This window comes from Seriola lalandi, unplaced genomic scaffold (assembly GCF_002814215.2).
Source record: "Seriola lalandi dorsalis isolate HSWRI2012SDOR001 ecotype SW California unplaced genomic scaffold, Sedor1 jcf7180002053898, whole genome shotgun sequence".
NCBI lineage: Eukaryota > Metazoa > Chordata > Actinopteri > Carangiformes > Carangidae > Seriola > Seriola lalandi.
The window spans coordinates 65,855-83,363 of NW_019524451.1; the positions used below are offsets into that span (position 1 = coordinate 65,855).

At 38.5% G+C, this 17,509-nt stretch overlaps 1 protein-coding gene and 1 long non-coding RNA gene across 2 annotated transcripts in view; one reads left to right on the forward strand and one right to left on the reverse strand.

Moving 5' to 3' along the window:
- Positions 1 to 17,509, reverse strand: part of LOC147819363 (uncharacterized) — an 87,427-nt gene that overhangs the window by 34,657 nt on the left and 35,261 nt on the right. The window lies entirely within an intron of this gene.
- The window catches only part of frmpd3 (FERM and PDZ domain containing 3), an 81,164-nt gene that overhangs the window by 21,554 nt on the left and 42,101 nt on the right, over positions 1 to 17,509 (forward strand). The window contains exon 2 of the mRNA XM_087172891.1: positions 16,047 to 16,196. The gene's annotated coding sequence lies outside the window, so the exon portion shown is untranslated. The remainder of the gene's footprint in view (positions 1 to 16,046; positions 16,197 to 17,509) is intronic.

A 17,509-nucleotide genomic window follows, 5' to 3' on the forward strand; every position in this document is an offset into this window, starting at 1 on the left:
ACATAATGTTTTAATATAGTTCTGAGGGACACAAGAGGGACAGAGATCACTGTTTCTCTTTTACTTTACACTATGAGGACAGTGTCCAGAGTTTCTTGTAAATATGAAGTTATATTTGCATTTTTTCATGTCTAATTAAAGAATTCCAGTTCTATATTTTTCATAGTAACGTACCAAAACGTAAAACTTGTAGTACATACTAATACTTCACATTATATGACACAATCTATTTTATCATTTTATGGAAGGAGTATCCTCGAGGAGACTACATGAGTCTGTATTTTGGCCAGTGGTGCCATCTTCTAACGTCAAGTATTTCAGCCCAGAAAACACACACAGCTCTGACAGCCGGAGATTTGCAGTCACAACTGGGACTGTACAGAGGAAAAGGGCAACTTTGACGTATTGATGCAGAGTGGGGGCATAACCTGTTCTGCTGCCACTAATCAATGTTCACTTCAACTTTCAACATTTCCGGAGCAGAGCAGAATCCCATGTGTGCTAGCGCCATCTGACTGCATTTCTACGGTGCTTGTGTGTGCGTGTGTGTGTGTGGACGCCAAGATGGCTGAAATTTGTGACTGTACTTTCTTCTGTTCAAACGAGAGGTGAGCTTTAGTGGCCCTGTGCAGGTGCTTTTAATGATCTTGGTTTTATGGTGCTACGTAAAGCATGACGTTAGAGACGCGTGACAAGAATGTTGAGGAGGCAAAAGGAAATGGTGCACAGCTTCCACCTCCTTTTCTAATCAGAGCCCTCCTGAGCTCCTCCCAGTTCTTCATTGCAAATTTATGGCTCTTGCTGAATGCGGGCTGAGCTGTTTTGCATATTACCCTTCACCCCCTGGAGACAGCACTATAGATCATAGATTTGTTCAATGGTGTGTAACTGGAGGAACTATACAGGTAAAAACGAGAGAAGACAGAGCAGATCTTAGGAGACTGCACTGTTTTCAATTCTAGATGGAAATCAGTGTGAATTTAACAGGGAAATGTAAATAAATTTCAAAATTCAAACTTCACAAAAGATCAAAGATTAAATGTTGGTTTACCTATTATAAAGCCTAAACAGATCAAAAACATAACTTTGATCATGTTGTACCATCACATTCCTCCTATATTATTAGCCTGATTCAACTTTTATACAGCTTTCCAACAATTTCTTCCAGTATTCAAGGGCATAAAAACATCTGTTTATCATCATCTGAGAAACCTGTGCGTGGTAAAAGCCAGTTATTAAACTCAAACAAACAGAGCTAATCTATAAACCACAGGATTAGAAGTTGTCCTACAGCTTTAAAGACGTGTTTCATTCTTCACTTATCCTGCTGGTTATAGGCTCTCTCAGCACAAAACGTTTCATTTGAAATGAAGAGCAGCACTCTGTGAGTCATCAAGTCATCTCAGTGCGTCAGCATATGAAGATCTCTTCAGAGTTATTAGTGAGTTTACATCATCTTGTTGAACTGAGAACAATTTCCTGAAATGGAAAGTAAAGGCTTCTCATTTTCATTACAGTGCTGTAACAGTTCTTATACCATTCCTCATTTACGTAACTCTCTATAAATCCATTTACTGTACTCCCAAACGTCACGATGGACATGAAGTGTGGCTGTTATAGAGAGGAAGTGACTCTGTCATGTTACCTCGTGTCTTGTATTATTTTCGATTTCGAAACCTGATTCGGTTTTGTGGTGTAATATGTTTATTTTGGTCCGATTTAAGCTGCTGTAAAGATTATAAATAGAAATAGATAGATAGAAGAATTCATAAATATAACATATTTTGTGAACACTGTTGTTTTAAAGGTAAAATAAGCTAAAATATAAAATAATTTATTTATATATACAGGGAGAACATACAAAGTGCCAGGCCCAGGATTCAAACCCAGAACCTTCTTGCTGTGAGGCGACAGTGCTAACCATTTCACCACTGCCACGCCGCTCTCTATATAATGTAATATATATATATATATATATATATTACTTGAGCTGGACATGATAACATTAGCTGATTCTAGGGCCATGAAGGACTGTGTAAAAATAACTGCAGCGGAGAGGGGGCTGAATCTATAGTTCCTCTTAGCATCTCAAAATAATAAAGCAGTACAAAACGCTTAGCAAAGCATTAGCTACCCTAATTTAAGCATCATTATGTTAGTGGAATGACATGTTCGAAATTCCAAAGTATGCCAATAGCTGATTGTGATGGGGCAGAGAAAGAACTGCTGTCCTCTGCATGTGACAAAGCATGAAGTTATGACCCACTGTGCTTACTAAAGGTGTTAAAGCCATCATTTGTAAGTTTGATCCTTTTCGTTTAAACAATGTATTTTGCTAGAGAAAGCTAAAATAGAATATAAACGATAAATATGCAGTGAGAAAAAAAAAAAAAAAGACTCTTGCCTGCACTAGGAAAAAAGAAAATTACATTTCATACATTTAAATTTTCCTTCCCAATTTTCTGACACTCCCCTCCCCCACAAATCATTTTCGTACAGTGCCTTTATGCTAGTGATACAGGACATCAAAACCCAATGCATTCTTACACAGTGCTTCAATAAATCTTCATCAAACTCCTTGATTTACAACATAAAATCTATTCAAGCAGAGCTTCTTCCTTTCTGTAGGTCTTCAATGTGCTCAACATTTAAAAAGGTCCTCAGACTGTGTTTCTTTGACCCACTCTGTGTAATAGCTTTCTCTGGATGACTAGTAGACTAGATGGCCTCAAGCTCTGCAGTGGGCTAAACCTGTTATGATGCAATGCTTTTACCACTTCCCCTTGAGACTTGACTTTTAAAGAGTTCAAGGCAGTGGCCTCTGAAATATAAAGTATTAAGTTCTAGTTTATGTTACCAAGTTATAATTGGCTACAAAGAGACTACACTGCAGTGCTGTACAGTATGTCAGTGGACGCTGGTTCTCAGTGTGCTGTGAGCCACCCAGATTTCTAGATTTCAAGTACATCATTTATAAATATATGAGAGTACATTCAGGTACAGTACATGGCTTGAATTTCATGGGTTGAATAACAATAACAACCATCAAATGGAGCTTTACTGTTGTAGTTCAGACGGACACTGAACAGGCTCTAGCTGATGATCTTTTTCTAACAGCCAGCCTGTTGTGGATGCAAATCAAGCACTGAATATGCAGTATTTTTCCACTCTGTATGTATGTATGCATAGAGATGCGTTATTTCTGCATGCATATTTCAGAGCAGCAAGTCCTCCAAATTAAACGTCAAAAGGATTTAGTTACACATGCTCTCTAGAACAACACTTGTAATCATTTTCTGACCTAACGCCACTATCGGCAGGGTAACACCATATATCTGTGTGTTTCCAAACCAATACAAATTACCTACAAATAAAAAGTTTTATCATGTGACAATGCTATGGTTTTGTTTAGGTTTAGGCACAAAAACTTGGTTAGTTTGAAGGAAAGATCATGTTTTGGGATAAAATAAGCATTTACAGTGAAGGAAACAATGTGCTTTGGGTTAAAATGATCACTTGGTTACAATAATAACAGTAATAATTAATGTTGTTGGCTGGAAAGAGGAAGTACAACGTTTTGTTGAACATTTATTGTTTGGAGCAACTGCTGAATGATTCTGATTCTTCCTGGGAAGACAAGTCTCTTTCAGGGAGTGTTGGAACATGTACAAAAAACTGGAATTTAAATCTGGGTAATATACAACCCATATGAACAAAAGCTATTGGAATTTAAATGTAAACAATACTGGGGATTCTTTAAATGAAATGTAAGGTGAACTGAGGGGAAATGCATTATTAGTAATTGATCCCTTGTCAAATGTACATACCATCATCAAAGAAATGACAGTAGATAAAGAGAAGCAGGAGAGTTACTGAAATAATCTGCAGCCGAATATCAGTCAAACTAAACTAAACTTGTTTGCAGCACTCAAAGTAACTGTATTTGGAAAATCAGGTAAAGGTTAAGCTGATTGTTTGTAATCAAAAGCAGATCACTACAAATTATAATTGCAAATCATCAGCAACTGGATGCTTCTGCCTTCTACACTGCAGTGCTTTGTTGTAGGCCACAGCAAAGTACAGCATGAATAATAGTCATTTTCTCAGCACGGAGTATCTAAGTGGTGGTGGTGCGGGGGTGTATTTTGGGCACTGTTTGACATTATAAGAGAAAACGGGGGGAGAGAGTGCAGTGAAAGACATAGTTAGTCACAGGTGTTCATGGGCGCTGACGTAAACTCCTTATGCTGGTCACCGGGTACATTCGTTTAATGAAGGACAGATTCCACAGCTGAGATGAGTGGGCTGTAAAAGACACTATGAGGTATGCACTTAGGTAACAGTGGATTCAAATAAAAGGGTAGAAAACATTGACAGTAAATACTTCATATAGATTGCCTCTGGACATTTTATCCGTGTTGATGTACACACGGAGAATTATCCTCCTTTTTTCCCTTAACTATTGAAGTGTTTGCTCCGTAAGAAACAGCATTACATCTCTGCCAGCTGGACAAAAACTGCTTTTAGGAGCAAATCAAAACCAGAGTCTCTTGTTGCTAAAAATCAATAAAAGCAATAACCCTACAGTTGTTTTTTATTGGACCACAAATGATACCACACTATTCCAAAACAAAACTATTTGATGATGTAATCGCTTTTGTAAGTGCACTAAACTATTAGCTAACATTGTCTGACTATGAAGAGGTAATCAGACACAAGACAGAATGAACTGTATGTCAATGTTTTAGAAATTGATTTATTTGTCCACAGTTTTGCTTTGTCAAGTCAAACCATAGAGCATTGTGGTAGATGGATTATTTGTCTGGTTTATTAGTTAAATGGTTAATTTGTTGGATTAGGCTGAAAAAGGTGAAGGTTAAAAGAGCAAACACTTGCATTGTTTATCAGGTAAACGCGTGGTCCTTAGTGTGTTGAGTCTTATTAATTTAAAGGTGTACTCCATCCATTTTATGTCACTTCCATAAATTTGAAAGACTCACAAGAGGCCCTAACATGGATAAAGCTCCAAAACAACAGGATCTTACAATGTCCATAATGCAGCTGAATAGTGTCATCATTAAAACCTTCCCCTTCTTGCTTAATGCCCAGTTCTTCCAAACCCCACAACACCAGTCTGTAATGCAGACGTTCTGTTAAAATATTAAGTGTAAAGCTCAAACTGCGACATCGTCAGAGTTATTTTTTCAGAATTTGGACATCTCCTCAAGAGCTACAGAAAACATAATACAGTTGTTTTCACAAGCTGAGAAGTACAATTAATGAGCATTTGCCTTAGCATTGTGCTCTGAGTGCGGCGAGGCTCTGTGTTTGTCTAATGAGAGCGACTTTTCCACTGAGTGATGAACTAAACAGTTAGTGATGCTATTATTCACAGTGGTAGAAAGAAAAATGTCCACATTCTTCTTGTATCTTGTAAATGTAGCCAATCAATATGTAGTAATTATATTGTACAAATGGTCCAACATGCATCAGGTAGACATACATATAAGGTACACTTATATCACTCAATATCAAAAGTAAAAGTACTCAATGCACAAGACCTTGAGAGTCTCTGTGCGTGTTATACTGCAATGCAATGCATTACATCACTGGGTTATTATTATTGATGCAACACTGTTGTAGGTCAAAGTGGAGTCAATGTTATTTACTGCATAAACTGTTGCATATAGTTTCCATAACAATGTGTCAAATGTTTTTTTAAAGTTAAAAGTAAATAAATGTATTCACACAGCAGCACAATACTTCAGTAAATTAACTGATTTTCCATTGTCCTGCACATATTTCAGGCAGCATGACAAATTGTCAAGCTGATAAAATTAGCACACCGGTTATTTGTTTTGAATTTAAATGCAGAGTTTCAAATGGATTAACACTGCAGTCCTTTGTCTCACAAGACCATTTTGTTTACAATTTAAAATATCTCTCAGGACACTGAACGTGGATGTGGAATCTGATATTTTTCTTCCAGATCTACAGTTTTGAATATCCGGAGATTAAACCTTAAGCTGTTTTGCTGCGCTGTGTTTTGACACAAACAAGCACAGCACAAACACTGAATCCAAAGGCCTGCAGGGGACATCACCACATAAATTATTAATCCATCCAACTCCGACTTAAGTCTTATTTTGATTTCTTAAAATCTTGAAGTTGTGGTAGGTTAAAAATCCAGCAAGCTGTTGTTGATTGTTGGTCTTTATGCATGTAAAGAATATCCTGCTGATTCATTCATTGGAAGCTTCACAGCAGCTAGACTTCCATTAGTCCATATTACAATGATGTGTTTATTTAGATTCTTTGTGCACCTGTGAAACCAACCATGACTGAGCAAATATTAAAAGCTTGGTCACAAAAAAATAATTAAATAATGTTATTATAAAGTTAGGTGCACTGTTGAAACAGCCTGAGCTGAAAATTATTTTGGTAATTCGGATAATTCCAAATACAAGCAAGTATCAGGTCTCTCAAGCCTGAAACCAATTTTACCTTAGCTCTGAGATGTGCAGGGAATTAGAAATTGGTAATCATCCAACAAGCCCTCATCAGCACCACCACAGACTCCCTCACACACACAAGACTGGATCATTATTCTGAGAAAAGAGTACATTAATTAGATGCCCACCTTCCTATTCACTGTTCTCCTTTAGGCCTGTTTTTCCTTCTGTATTCATTAGGTAATCATGTATGATTGTCCTGGGGTGTAAACATCAAGCTGCAAAGTAAATCATCATAATGAGTCTAGTAAGGTCGGCACACCTGGCCCCCAAGGGAAAAAATCAGTATAGCTTCTGTAGATTACTGGTGAGGATTATTTAAGTTATTCCTATAAGTACAATGTATTTAAAGGGCTAATGGAGTACATGGTAAGAAGAAATAATGCCCAAGTGACTATCTGATTTGTGCTGCTGGTAAGAAAGAGAAAAAAGTATATATAATAAATAAATGTCAAGCCAACTTTGCCAGCTGAGGGAATGTTTGACATTTCCGTTCCAGCAGTAAATGGGATTTACACCCAGAGGAAGAGATTCTGACATTGTTGGAAGCTTGTGTAAAGCACCGGTGGTCCCCAAGGAGTCACACTCGCACCACAGCTGCAGCAGTGAAAGGGAGAAGGACGCCTAGGACAATATGTTTGCAACCTTATCTTGCTTATCTGTTTGCCTGTTAGGAGGATATCTCAGAAACTACTTTAACAGATTCCAACTCAAGCAACAGCGCCACCATTTGTCCAAACCACATAATGTCATGGCTCATGAGCTGAGAGGCATAAAATCCTGGATTCCTTGCAACAGAGTAACATAATTATGATTGGCCCCTGGTGCAAATATTTTTCTTGTGCCCCTACCCTTATGACCAAACACAAGCGCAAGATCACAACCACTGAGGATAATGGCTATGTCACCATGGATATGCTCACCATGTTACTCCCATCCTGCAAGCTGGCCTTTGATCAGCACGTCGGGCAGCAGCCTTATTGTCAAATTTATCAAGTCTCCTCTAACAGCCTGGACTCAAACCACCACTGCAACTATCAAACATCCGAAATAGCTTTAGCCAAACAACACTAACAAATCAACACAAAGTCAGTCTGTCAGTAAGCATAGAACAAATAGCCATCAAGAAAAGCACAATCATAGGTCTACACAGTATGAATGAATGGATGACAGCACCCGATCACACTATCATTAAGGGATTTTTCTTTAAGGGATTCATCATGTGTGACACAGAGCCCACACGTTGTCACACACTGATTACAGTTGCTGCGCATTTTCCAACTCATGAGAAGAAACTATCAAGTTGCTATAGATTTAAATCCCTGATCCCGCCCCATACAAAGAGAACCTGTACTCACCTATTAAAAGTTCATCCGCCCTCAAAGACATTGACAACACTGCGCAAATCCAGACTCTTGCCGCTGGTGTTCTGTTTTGATAATGTAGCCAATCCAGCTACCGTTAGCTTCCGGTTGCACGTAAACATTGCTAGCATTCGATAAACTTGAAGCATGGTGAGTAAAAAGTTATCTAATGTCGTCAGTTCAGCAGTAAACTCATGCTTTTCTCTTCTTTCCTTCCTCTCCTGAGCGCTGCTTTTTTTGTTTGGGCCTGCTAAACATTACGATGCTAACTGGTCCATTAGCTAAAGAAAACTCGCTTCTCGCTAAAAGGTTGAGAAAGAATTTGACGTAGCTCACGTGGGTTATCACAAATGACACCGAGCAAGCTCATTGTTCGATTGGTAGATTAGGATTTCCCAGCAAGCGTTACTTCGTAATTTTTGGGAATGAAGTAACCAAATTAAATAAGTGGTGGGTAGAAATAGTTTTTATTTCTAATAAAACATGCAGTTTTGAAAAATTTCAATAAAGGCAATAAAAATATAAAAGACTTAAAAGACTATGACTCAAAACCATAAGTGTGATGTGGCCGTGACAACCACTGGTCTCCTGTGAGGGGTCTTCTTCAGGTCGCATCTATCTTGATTGCCATGCTGTAATAGTGATGTAACATAACCTATCCCAAACCTTATATAGAATAGTAAATCAGGTAAATAATCTACATTGAAAAAGTAATGTATTTGGCTTGATAAAACTTGTCACATGCATGTGGGCGTGGTCTATTTGACATAGACCTGACATATATAAACAGACTGAGTAACTGCAACCTACTTTTAGATTACATATACATATATGTACTGTATGCAATCCTGCACAATTTATTTTAAAAAAGCATTTTAGAATTAAAAGGGGCGGGGGAACAAGCCTTAAATATAACGCTGACATATTATAACCCTATAAAGTTGATATCATGAAGCATGTTAGTAAGCAGTTCCCCATTTACACATTCAGGATGTGCTGGAACATTCACTTGTAGTCAGTCAGGTCCTTCTCCACGTTCACTGTATTTTCTTTTACTGATACAAAGATACTTTACAATAAAACATTTGAAAAAGGGATCTATAAATCTTGAATAAGCCTTGCAGTTAAAATCAGAATGACGTTTTAGGAAGTCATGATATCTGTAGAATCCAATAACATATTTTGTGAGACAGTAACTACACTGTCCCGTTAAAATAACAAATTAAATTTCAGGGATATGAGCTGTTTTATGTTCTCTTCATTACTCCCTCAAACGAAGTTCACCCTCTCTCTCTCTCTCTCTCTCTCTCTCTCGTCCTGTGATTTCCACGGACATTTGTGGTGCCTGCAGACCTGTCAACCTCTCACTCCCACTGAGCAAAAACTGGCTGCAGAGAACAACCCCTGGAGACGACCTATCTTAATTAGCGAGTATTTCTTTTTCCAAAGTGAAACATGCCACAGCAGAGGCCACAGAGAGAAAAGGCCGACCCGCAGTTTTCCATTAAAAGCTTAACCGGGTTAGGAGCTAGCAGGAACATCTAACAGTGGGGTGATCAAAGGTAGAGCACACAAATCAATGTGTACTGTACATGTGTGAGCACACACTTCTTGTACAAATGTGTGTGTGCAGCTGTGCACAGGTGCTCACACATAAGGTACAGTACAGGCTTGCATTAAATAGGAACCATTTACACTTGAAAAACAGCTTGGACACTTTGATGCCACTAAGCCTGGACACTCCAGCAGGTTTATTATGGCTATCCAAATTCAAATAGCTTCCACTTTTTTTCTTGTTCACACAACATCCAGTGGTTCCATCAGCCACAGCCACATGTTATCTAGCAGAAGAAAAAGCCTGAGCACCTGCTCTTATAACCACACAGCCTTGGAAGGCATTAGGATGCATATTGACAATACAGGACCCTGGGCAATTACAGGCCTTATCTTTCTGCCTGACAAACAGTCTGCTTCATTATGGGCTTTTAGCTGACACCTTACCTCAGCCTTACCCATTGAATCATCACTGCTAATGCAGAAAATGAAACGGCTAAGAGGTTTGTTAAATATATCTGAATTGTTTGACCATAATTTCCCTCCTTAATAGTCCTTTTAAAGCTTCCATTAGTGAGCAGATGCAGTGAATAACAATTGGAGAAAGGACATTGGAAGATGTAGGGGAGGAGGGACAGGTGATGCATGAACTTCCAAAGGAAAGCAAGATGCATGGTGGTTTGAAATTCTTTCAAGTATATTACATTTACTAGAAATAAAGTGGGATCTCTTTCCAGGATAAGTGTGTGGGGAAAAAAATGTATTTATCCTTTGTGTCAGAAAATTCCTTGTGCATCGTGGAGCTAGCTTTAACTGCAGTTAAAACTGGCTGACGGCAAATGAACTGCATGCGGTGGTCAAAGAAATGCTCAAATAGTGTATTTCATTTTTGGGTATAAATGGTTAGAGTTAATGGGGAAACGCTTTTAAATGAAGATAGTAAGGGGTCCTTATTTTTTTACTCAGGGTGCCCCATGAGGGTGATCACGCTTCTTTCTGTTGTAATTACTTACCAGGGTGCTCTCAAATGTCTTCATTAGGCAGTGGCTGTCCATGGTTCTGAAATCTCTTCAGGACCCAGTTCACTAAATGATGAATGTGAGAGTGCTGATTAATACCTCGAGCTCCTCACTGTTGTTGGTGTGGACGTGATAATGTGCAACTACTGACAGTGACATGAAGGGTTTTGCTATCATATTTGCCTCAGCTGTGTCTACTGTGTCTGTCTAATGACACTTCAGGACTAATCATTGTGGTCTGGTCCAATCAGTCCACCTCACCAATCATTCAGCAATGTGATTTTTCTTTATGTTCCCCTAGCTTGGTTAAAAATTGAGGTTCAGACCCATGGGCCAATGAGTTCTAATTAGTGATGATAGCTAAATGTACCTGCCATGAGGCATCTTGTGATGTTACTATAGTAACACAGCAGGTGCCAGCCTTGTGGGTGTAGTGTTGATATATGGATGTTGTGTACAATATGCTACACATTAATTAAATATGACACGCACAAGCTCAGATTTTCAAAGATAACAACATGCTCCTGACTTTAGGTTTTTGCATTATATATGTTTACAACTGCTCACACCCTAGTTGACCTGGTTTGAGTTTAAAGATTAAAATGGGCAGCAGTGGTATTTTTGCAGATAAAGTAAGCAAGTAAGAATCAGGTGTGCATGATATGACCAATCTTCTAAAGGAGCACAGAGTCCAGGATGTGTTTGCCCTGGTATTAGAAACAACCTCAATGGAGAGACGTGAAGCGGGTGGAGGCAGAGATGAGATGGTGCAGACAGACAATGTTTGGACTGGACAAATAAAAACCTATACAGTTTGTGTCTAGGGAGATGGAAGGAGCCGAGCGGGTGGAGAATGCAGAGAGTGTTATGCAAGAAAATAGTCTGAATGTGATGGACAAAGGGTCAGGCTCTGTTTACTGAATATACAAGTCAGATGATGGATGGAGGGCAGAGGGATAGGGGAGATGAGTTAGGACAAAAACAGTGGCGAAATAAGCATCGTTTATTTGTGTTGAAGAAATCGGCAGGAAAGAGAGATGAGGGGACAGAAAGGTGAGGAGTCTTATTAACATTATGATGTTGATTAATTCATGGTACCAGGTGGTGAAAGGGCCTGACTATCTGACTGGCAAATCACCAACTAACCTGGCAAGACGTTCAACAATCAGCTGGCTGAACCTCAAACAGGTTCACAGTTCACTTGATTCTAACAAATGATTTCTCAAAAGACAAAAACACCGGACCAACATGGAGATCTGACAATGCTATTGAAGAACAATGAAGCTGAAGCATCAACATTATTATAAATCATCACGCACTGAATGATCAAACGATTGAGTTCCTTACTGCACATCTGTAAATGATCCTGCTCTTTCCATGAATAGTTTCTTCCGAGAACAAACAAATGTATTGGGTACTAAAGTCAATAATCTATATCTATGCATGAAATCAACCTCCTAATCCTCACTCAGACCTAGAATAGGAAAAGATTGTCTATAATTATATATATACAATATATTATATTTGACTGATAGAGATCAAAATCCCTCCCAGATCTTGTTTCATAGCACATACTGCCACAACCCAACAGGAATCCATTATAATCCATCAATAAAAACCACAGACTGTATATTTGAGAGCATGGTGTCAACATGAATACAAATGTAACAGACAATGGTGACAGATTCCAATGTTGAGGGAACATTTATTAACACAATTGATTGTTATTCCATCACAAACGTGTGCGACTATGGCCTCCAGCAAATACAATTTCATCAACATCTTTCACAACTGTGGCTTACACCAGTGATATCCCTGATGCAACTGGAATGACTCATGAATGTGAGACAGGCAGTAAAAGTCATAATGAGGACTATAGGATGAGGATTGATAGCCTTAAAAAAAAAAAAAAAAAAAGCAAATATAATGGGCATGCCATTGGTGAAACAGCATTGAAAGATATACAGTAGTTCAGTATTCATTAGTGTTTTGTGTGTCACCTTCTAATCTCAATATAATGATTTGCTATATGGTGCCAGACATAAAAAGACAAATAAAAAATTCAACCATTCTTATTTTTTCCACACTGTCGTCAATATTTTTTTTATTATAATAGTGTGTCTTGTGAATGACCTTGTGAAGACAATGTGACAATGTCAAAGCGCTCACTCGTAGTGATGAATCCACAGAGAATGATCGCCTGAATAGTTTCCCTTGGCTATACACAGCTTTATGGCAACTTTCTGTTTCGTTCTCATGGAACCGTTTTCGGCCACAACTGGCAGCTGTTTTTTTTTTTAAAAAAACAAAAAAGGTCTAAAAACCAACTGTACACTTACTGCTCAGCATCACACAGCAGACACACTTAGCAAGCAAGTGGAACATTTAGCTGCTAAAAAAACAGATATTTCCTTGCTTTCACCAGGTGGCCTGAAAAATGAACGCGAATGATGCTCAACTTGTTTACGTAGTGTCCAAAAAAAGTTATAACTTATTGCACGTTTAAGGTTTTAAACCCATTCCAAAAATGAAGATCTCATTATTGTCTTGTGTCTTTAAATAGACTTATAAATTAAATTTAATAAATTTTTATTATTTTTACTACTGATCATTTTTTCTCTGTCTTACACTATCTGCCATTCGCCGCTTGAAAGAGTAACTGCCGATTAGTAAGTGTGACTCAGTGTAAAGACGTGAATAGTGAGAGGTCAACAGTGTACTCAAATTTCCACAAATCTTTGAATTGTTACCCACCCCCCTAGCATTTCCACTCGCTCTTTTGTCCAGGTCTGTGTTGTGTAAGTGCTTTTTTGACTCTTGCTGCTAAAAAAAGCTCCAGTGTCTCCAAACAAACCGTGTCCACAGCAGTTAGAGTCTTCCATGGTGCTGGCACGAGAGCAGCTGCTATGTGCAAGCTAGTGAAACATTTACCCTTACTATTACAGTAACCACCACTGGGCCTTGTAGGTGCTAATTAAAATCCTCCTACTTTTCTGTCAGAACTGATTCTTATCTTGGATTCTATATTCAACGTGTAAAACACAATCCTCCTGGGTCAGTTGTAAGGAGCAGTGGGAGACCATTATATATGAGTTCTCCTGGTTCCAGTGAGTCTCCAACTCTTTCTGCCTCTTGCGATCAATGCTGCAGGCTGCCTGTCTTTGAAACGTATCATCTGTGCAATTCTGAAATGAATGTGGATGTCATTAAGCCCATTAAAACTGGAACACTGCGCTCGACAAGAGCTGAGTATTTCAGTCTGTCTGTCTTTAGAAAAGTGTGGTGAAATATTAAATTACAGCATGTTTCAGTGATTTGAGTGACATTAGTTACTTCAACATCATATCATGAGACCTATACTTTAAATCAGTGCAGTGTGAGTGTATTTGCATGCCCAAAACACCACATAATGGCAAAGGCATCATAGATAGGGATTCCTCAATCAAGCAGTGAGTGCTAAGAGTGAGTAAACAACAATTAAAATACACACAACATGTGTATATATTTTGATTATACTGTATTGTCTGAAGACAGCTTAAATATCTGGACCTGGACATAGTACTAGTTGTCAATTAGTCTCCATCATGTTCATGATTACTGTCATAGCAAGAATTTACAACCAGTACGGGGACATAATGTTTCAGTCACCATGGACACCAGCTATCACCTTAAGCATCTTAATGCTTAAACAAGTTTAATCCTCAAATGACAGTGTTGCTGTCCAGCTGCCAAACCAGAAAGGAGATAGGAAGAAGACCTAAACACTGTAGACTAACTCATTAGCTTCCTCCTCCTCACCCTCACACAAACAGACACGCCACATGTGCCATCTTTGTGTCATCACACTGATGACATGAAGGTGGCGCGATACACATTCCTGTCAATGGTTTTGCATTTAGGTGAGTAAAACTGAATGTAGACAGAAGTAGTTGTTTATAAAAAAAACTCCACAGTGCACCTTTAAGGTTGTCCAAATTGTTAATAAATATGTTTGAATCCTGATTAACCCACCGTTTGTTGATATATATTACCATTAACTTTGGACATAGAAGTGCACTTGTATAAATAACATAACATATCATAACATTACATTGCAGGGCCATTATTGGTAAAAGACTACACAAGGTACCTTTAATGTTTTGACATTATCAAAGGATATTGCACTGGTATGTAGTGGAGTCACTGTAGGGCATAAAAAAGAGGAATTAATTTTGTTTTGTGTAAAAAAACATTGTGTACAACATATTTTATCACTCGCTTTAGGTAAATCAGGGGACAATGATAATATAGCCAAGTGTTAATGCACAAATGTGCGCATTAGCATCGGATTAATAGAATCTATACACAGTGTTTGACTGTAGGACTTGTGCAGATACATGTGCCAAGTTGGTCCAGTACATCTCAGTTGTCTTGGTTATTGAGAATCAGGAGGTTGAGTCTTGTAGTGATGGTGACTCAGGTTGTTAAATTAGTCAACTGGATATATTCAGTTGAGTCCAAATCACATCGGTAACAATGAAAATAGGCTGCAAACCGCAAAAGATACGAAAAAAGTTTAAAAAGATAAATTTAAAAAAAATCAGTAATCAGTGCTGAATTACTGGAAATCAATAATGTCATATGTAGATGTCCTGACACCAATTTGTGTAAAAGTTTTATGAACATTTAAGGGGTCAAGCACACAGTTTTTCATGTCCTGTAATAGTGTAGATGAGTGTTTGAAAAAAATGACTTTGACCCATGAAAGTATGCAAACAGCCTGATCAACAGCAAGTGAGTAATCCATGTGAGCACCCTTATTAGAGAGTGTGCCTATGATCTCATCTGTAATTAGAGCAAACCTATGTATAACAACACATAGTCAGTGGCAGAGAAGGCAGAGTCATCATTAGAGACTACAGGACATGTATCATTTGTTAATTAGTTTATCAGAATTTATTTTGGTGGAATTTTGTAGAACTTACAAAACAGAAAGTGTCATGTTTAGTCAAACATCATTTACACTCGTTTTATAAATTATAAACAGAAATGGGTTTTCAAGTTCTTAGCAGTCGGATTAAAAGTGGTGTTCAGACGTGGCAATATGAACAGAGGCAGCACAATCTCAGTTTGAATTTCAGCAAAACAGCTGAGTCATGTAGATGTGAACTTAATGTGTTTAACGTTACACATTTCTTTTCCAATTTCAGACTATTTCCCCCATGCCAGCAGTTCTCTGTGTTGCTGCTGTACGACAGTAACAAATTAAATCATGTTCAGCTCTACAGTACACAGATGAAACAAACAGTTGCTGTCACATTGGGCCTTCTAACTATTAACTGTCCATTTCCATGTTTCATTTCAAATCTGCAGCATCAAATCAGAACATCACAGTGTCATGTCATCCTCACTGCCTCATACCACAAACAACTATGTTTCACACCTTTCAACTGCCTTGTAGTACATCATTACGTAGATGTCATTAAAGACTTCCCTCCATTTCTGCTTCAATAGCCCACTGTGTTTCAGAGTTCTGTCACAGATGGCCAGCCAATCAGTCAGCATCGACTGACTGTGACAAGCTTTAACTTCATTTGTGTTTGTGTGTCACTCAACAGGTACACACTCCATCAACCAGCAGCTTGAGTGTGTGTGTGTGTGTGTGCGTGTGTGTGTGTGAGTGTGCGTGCACATATGCCTGTGAGTGTTTGTGGGAGATCCCTGCTTATGAAAAGAACCTCCTGTCCACAAGTCAGCATTCAGAGATCGTAAGTACACTTCTATCTTCACCCTCTTTTTATGAACCAAAGCTGCACCTGGATCTTATCTCTGCATTAATATCACTCTGTGAGATCGTTTATAAAGTAGAAAACCTAAACCCCTTTCAAAGCTAAACGGACTGTTAGACAGAACATTAATCATGTGAATAAAGCTCTCAAACTCCTTCTCTTTCAGTTTGATCTAACAAAAGCATATTAAACCTAATCTTAAAAGGATTAAATGCTAAAACCTTTATCAATGTGAGCCATAGGCAAAAGCTATAGAGTTAAATTTTTCTCAAATGCATAACCTCTTTCTCACTGACTGATCATGCTGCTTTAATAAGCCATTTAAAATGAGTCATGTATAATTTTTCCCGGTGCTGTACCCTCTAACCTTCTCAGTCTACATGTCTTTCTCTTTACCACCACGAAACATAACTTATATCCTGTTAGAGGTTATGAATCGTGTTTTGGTATAAAGCCCCCGTTGTCATGATATTGCAGAGAAGGTTTGATGACACGCGCAGCAGCATGTGTCTGTGTGTGTGTGTGTGTGTGTGTGTGTGTGTGTGTGTGTGTGTGTCCTCTGCAGCTTTCTGCTCACATCTGCAATTCTGCATTGATTCCATGCCAGTGAGCAGAAAGCTGATGCAGAGTGGTGGGTTCTCTGTTAGAGCCAGGTACATCAGCCAGTGGCTATTGCCATAACAGGATGTGTGTGAGGGAGTTTAATAATGCTGCAGGGTAAATGACTGCAGTCAGTACAGTAATCACATTTGCTGCAGTCATACGCAATTGTGTGGAAAAGTACTGTGTATGCAATTAATATACAATTACGATTATTCCCGTCTTTCAGTTTTAGAAACATTCATTCTTTGTTGTATTATTAACACATTTTGTAACAAACACTGCATTTCACAAAAAGGAAATCTCAACAATTGGAAGCTTTACTTAATTAGCATATGAAACACAATGTTCTCAAACATCAAAACATGTTGTTTATCCCCACAGCGCTTTTGGATTATAATCAACTCACGAGCCCACTTATTGTCTCAGAGAGGTGGCCACTTACGCTTGTTAGAACCTCCTCTGTGCTGAAACCCTGCCACATGTTTTATCACCTTGCTTTTCCAACAAATGAATATGTGTCCGTGTCAGAGGAGACTGAAGTAAGAAAGCCTGATGTGTGTCATACATTTCAGCTGGTCGTGGGGAGCATGCTGAGCTGATATTAACAACATCTTGGGGGAGATGTTAAGATTGTAAACTATCAGGCCTTGTCAAAAATCAGAACATTTGCATTCCCACTGCAACACGGC